General features: G+C 51.5%; 1 pseudogene; it reads right to left on the bottom strand.

Annotated features, from left to right (window-relative positions):
• Window positions 1-1,192: 1,192 nt before the first annotated feature.
• On the bottom strand, window positions 1,193-2,017 carry LOC147748363 (uncharacterized; annotated as a pseudogene).
• Window positions 2,018-5,584: the final 3,567 nt, after the last annotated feature.

Genomic DNA, 5,584 nt, shown 5'->3' on the forward strand with positions numbered 1-5,584 from the left:
TACAGAGATACAGGCTGGACTCTGACACCATACTTGAGTTCATCAGGGACCTCAAACCATTGTTGGACCACCACACCCCAAGGGCACACGCCATCCCAGCACACGTCCAGGTGCTATGCAGCCTACACCTGCTTGCGTCTGGCAGCTATCAAAGTGGAGTTGCAGCGGCAGGAGGGGTGACCCAGAGCAGCCTGTCAAGGTTCTTCCACACATTCCTTGACGCCATGATACACAGGATGGACCAATACATCTCTTTCCCTGCAACCCACGCAGAACTGCTACAAACTAAAGCTGACTTCTACCAGATGGCACAATTTCCCCAAATCATTGGCTGCATAGATGGCACGCACATTCCGATTTGCCCACCAGCGGACACAGAATACATATACCGCAATCGGAAGTCTACACACACCATCAACGTGCAGGTGATCTGCAATGCGAAGTGCACCATCACAGACCTGGTAGCAAAATTTCCAGGGAGTACCCACGACTCCTATATTTTCCAACAGAGCGGCATCTATGCACGGCTGATGGCTGGCGAATTTGGGGAAGGATACCTCCTAGGTGAGACACATCATCAGACCCCCATAACACAAAGTAGCTAGGTGGAATACATGTATGCATGTGTGTAATGTTACCCCTTTCTCTTCCAGGCGACAGTGCATATGCCCTCCGCTCATTCATACTCACCCCCTACCTCAACCCCTCCACACCCAGCCAAAGGAGGTATAACCGGGCCCACATACGCACAAGGAATGTCGTCGAACGGACCATTGGCATCTGGAAAAGTAGATTCAGATGCCTGCACAAGAGTGGAGGTGCAAGGCAGTATACCCCCATCACCTGCTGCAAGATCATAGCTGTATGTGCAATGTTACACAACCTTGCGGTGAAGAAGGGCACTGAGGTGGAGTTGTCTGACTACGAGGACCATGACGACGACGAAGCTGTGCCACTGACACAGCCAGCTGGGGTGTGTATGCCATGTGATGGCAGATACAGACGTGAGGAGATTACAGAAAACTATTTCTGAGTGAGTACAGATGCACAGACAGGTAAATGGTTGTGGTGAAAAAGCAATTTTTAATACTGTTGCAACACAGTTACTGCACTGATGTGCAACAAAAAAAAGGTGAAATAGCAAAGAAAACAAAAGTCTAAGGTCCAGGTTGCCTCACCCGCCCTTGCAAGGCTATTTCTTTGAGCGCTTGGCAGCCCCACTGGGGTGTCCCTCAGCCCCTTCAGAATGACCAGCGGCATCTGCGGAGCGCCTGGTGCTCCTGCGTGGCTCGGACGCTGCGCTGGCCGGGCTGCTGCAGCTGCTGCTGTCCCCAGCATCCCCCAGGTCCAGGGCAGGATTTGCGGCAGTGTTAGAGATAATCATGGCCTCCATTGCAGTCGTGATGCGGGCCATTCCCCTTGTTATCTCTGCGGTATTTTGGGTGAGACTAGACTCCATGTTGGCACCGCGCTGACAGAGTTATGCCGTTGCAGCAGCAAGGCGGCTTATGGAGCGGTTCTGCACCCGGGCATCCCGCCTGCGCACCAGCTCATGCTCCTCAAGTCTGCCACATAACTGAGTAATGGCAGTGGTCAGCCTGCCTAAACCTGCTGCTACCTCCTTGTTGGAATCCACAAAGGCCTGAAATCCTTTCACCATTTCCCCCATCTGCAGGTTGTGCTGCAGGAGCTGGCGTTGGCAGGCCATGATGGATTTCGCCTGCTGCCTTTGGATCTTCACCATATTGCCTTCGAGGCCCAGGAAGACACTGCCCTCCGGTGCTGGTGCTGCAGTGGTGGGAATGGCACGGCGCCGGGTACTGCTGCTGCCGGCCTGCTGAGTGGGCTGGGGTGCCACTGGTGGGGGTGTGGTGCTGGCCGGGGCCTGAGCCCCTGCTCCCAGGACAGGGTGTACTTGAGCCACAGCCATGATCGTGGCAGGAGCTGGTGTAGGTGGAAGGAGGTCCCTTGTCGGGGAGTTCTCTGGGGAGAACTGCAAGGGGGGTGTGCTCGGCATTTGTGGGGAGTGAAGTGCATCAAAGTCAATTGTGAGGTCTCCCTCAATACCCAGCCCTATGGTGTTTTCCTCCTCCTCCTCCTCGGCAGCCTGACTCGTGCTCGGCCCTGCGAGTGCAGTTGTAGATGGTGCTGCTGCCTCTGTTGTCAGTGGTTGTCCCCCTGATGGTGCCCCTAGGTACAAAGAAGCATTTGTAAATTGGGTGCCGATGTATTACAGTCAGTACAATTAAAGCATTCCACATGTCCTTGCATCTCCTTAGAATGTGTTCCACTGTTTCCTGTCTTGTGATTCTGCACTGCCATATTTTGCTAACTTCTGCTGACTACATGTACCATGATGCTTGTCTCTTGTATGTTGGTTACAGTACTGTGCTGGGGTTTGGCTATGCATTGTGTCTAATGAGGAGGTGTCTGGTAGGGTGTGTCATGATGCGCATGCTTCTTACCTGTAGCTGTAGCTCTGGCTGAGCTGTCCAGGGTCCCAATTCCGGTCACGCTCTCCCTCTCAATGGTGGTGGACACCATTTCCTCGAGGTCTGTGAGGGGTGGCGCCGGGTTCCTGCCTCCACCTGTGACTCCAGCCTGCCTCTGGATCTCTGCCATCTTCCGTTTGGTCAGGCTGCGGATGTCATAGAAGCGCTTCTTCAGCTCATCCAGGGACCTGGGGGTGACACCCACAGCATTGACCTTTTGGGCGATTTCGCTCCAGAGCCTCCTCTTGGTGCTGTCTGGCACATTGAGGGACAGCTTTCCGAATAGCTGCCGGTGCACCCTCACCACCTCCTCAACCAACACCTGCAGCTCAACGCTGCTGAACTTAGGCTTCCTCTTCTGGGTGGACTTCTGGCTCTCACTCTGGTTTGCCATCTTGATCAGAACAGTTCACTACCTCCTACTCCCACTGCTGCTAACTGTGAGTGTTCAGTTCAGGCTGGCTCTCCAGAAAGTTCTTAATTAGCTGCACCTGCCAGGGTTGCCACTCCCTGTTTGGGTGGGGGAGGGGGAGCCACCTCATTGGCTGAATCGGCTTTTACCGAATCGGCTTTAACCGAATCGGATATTACCGATTCGGTAAAATCCGATTCGGTATAGTCCGATTCGGATTTTACCGATTCGGTATCTTCAATGCATTCCTATGGGCTTTTTGGCCATGGGTGTGTTTTCATACCTCCGATTCGGTAATTGCCGAATCGGATTTTACCGACTCAGCTATTTCCGATTCGGTGGTAGCCGATTCGGCTATTTCCGATTCGGTGGTAGCCGATTCGGCTATTTCCGATTCGGTGGTAGCCGATTCGGTACTTTCCGATTCGGTCCGTGACGAATCGGAACGTACCGATTCACATTACCGATGCCGACTGATTCGCTATTATTTCGCGGTTTGTTTGCTACATCTCGTTTTCCGATTTCAGAATACCGATTCGGCCCGCCTCGGTATTTTGAAATCGGGAAATCCCTTTTACCTACATCGGGCCCTAAGTGTCTTGGTGTCCAGTGTCAGGTGGACCTTGTACAGGAGCCGGTGTACTAGGTAGAGTAGGCTCTGGAACTGGAGCAGGAACCTCTAATTGCGGCAGTGGGTTCTCTGTTGGAATTTGTTGAGGAGGAACTCTCTGAGGATAATCCGCCAATATAGCCTGTAGGTCTTGAATAAGTGCTGGAGGAAGATGAGCCATTTCTCTATGACGAGATTCCTGCCTGTGATGGAACTGATAGGTATGACGTGGAGCCATATATTGCTCATGATAATAATGCTCCACCTGGTAATGATTGTCCTCATCAGTGTCTTGGCACTTAACGTTGAGCTCAGATGGACTATGAGCCACTCTGTACGGATCCTCTTCCTCCTCCTCATCATAATCCTTGTCTTCTATGAAGCCCTCTAAAAGGTGGGATGGTGGTAGAGCAGAAATGTTACCATAGTCCTGAGAAGACTGTTGAAAAGGCCTCTGAAATGTCTTTAATTGAGAAACTCTGGTCGACTGGGTGTTGACGGTGCAGAAATAAGAATGGTAGGACGGTCTCTCGAATAACAGACAGGCTTGTCGTCGACGATGCCGTCGTCGACAATTTCTTCGTCGATGGACTTCGACGACAGTCTCCTCGTAATAGTGATTCTCATCGACGAGATAGGAGAAGAAATAGCCGTCGTCGTAACAGTCGGCGATGGCATAACACATATCGTCGACGATGAGGTAACAGTCGTCGTCAATACAGATTTCTTGAGGTGTTTTCTCCTTACAGAGTCTGTAGAAGATGATCTTGGATGCTCTGTGAGTGGAGTAGAAGGTGGAGACGATGCTTGATCATGTTTAGAACTCCTCTCTTCATGAACAGGTATATCCTGGGAAGTTTTAAGATGTTTTCTACCCTCACCTGAGGAGCCTTCTTGAGAAGTAGCCCTCTTGCTAGATGTGGAAGCTCAGTCCTCTTCTTCAGCTGAAGAAGGAGGACGTTCCTTAGACTTGAGCCATAAGAGTAATCTTGCCTCTCTGTCTCTTAGAGTCTTGCTGGTAAAGGTACAGCATATTTTACAGTCTTTAGCCTCATGTTTGGGGTAGAGGCCATAAAGACAATCTTTATGAAGATCATCAACATGGACCCTCTTCTTTCCACAGGTCCTGCAGGAGCGGAAGAGTAAGACATAACTTGCTTGAAAAGCTGAAGAGAAAAAAACTGAGTAGCACTCAGGGAGACTCCCTTCCACACGACGTGCGGTGAAAATCTGAGGAGAACTGCTTCTGTTGGGAGTGTTCTAGAGGGTGCTGAGTGGTTGGAGCTGACTTTTGGTCCTTTTTCTATAAGGTCATAGATAGGCTACTAAGATATAGCCTTTGGCCTCTTTTGGCCTATTTATTATTTATGGCACTACTTTTGTATCTTACCTGTAGCTGTAGCTCTGGCTGAGCTGTCCAGGGTCCCAATTCCGGTCACGCTCTCCCTCTCAATGGTGGTGGACACCATTTCCTCGAGGTCTGTGAGGGGTGGCGCCGGGTTCCTGCCTCCACCTGTGACTCCAGCCTGCCTCTGGATCTCTGCCATCTTCCGTTTGGTCAGGCTGCGGATGTCATAGAAGCGCTTCTTCAGCTCATCCAGGGACCTGGGGGTGACACCCACAGCATTGACCTTTTGGGCGATTTCGCTCCAGAGCCTCCTCTTGGTGCTGTCTGGCACATTGTGGGACAGCTTTCCGAATAGCTGCCGGTGCACCCTCACCACCTCCTCAACCAACACCTGCAGCTCAACGCTGCTGAACTTAGGCTTCCTCTTCTGGGTGGACTTCTGGCTCTCACTCTGGTTTGCCATCTTGATCAGAACAGTTCACTACCTCCTACTCCCACTGCTGCTAACTGTGAGTGTTCAGCTCAGGCTGGCTCTCCAGAAAGTTCTTAATTAGCTGCACCTGCCATGGTTGCCACTCCCTGTTTGGGTGGGGGAGGGGGAGCCACCTCATTGGCTGAATCGGCTTTTACCGAATCGGCTTTAACCGAATCGGATATTACCGATTCGGTAAAATCCGATTCGGTATAATCCGATTCGGATTTTACCGATTCGGTATCTTCAA

This window comes from Lissotriton vulgaris, chromosome 1_1 (genome assembly GCF_964263255.1).
Source record: "Lissotriton vulgaris chromosome 1_1, aLisVul1.2, whole genome shotgun sequence".
Classification (NCBI taxonomy): Eukaryota; Metazoa; Chordata; class Amphibia; order Caudata; family Salamandridae; genus Lissotriton; species Lissotriton vulgaris.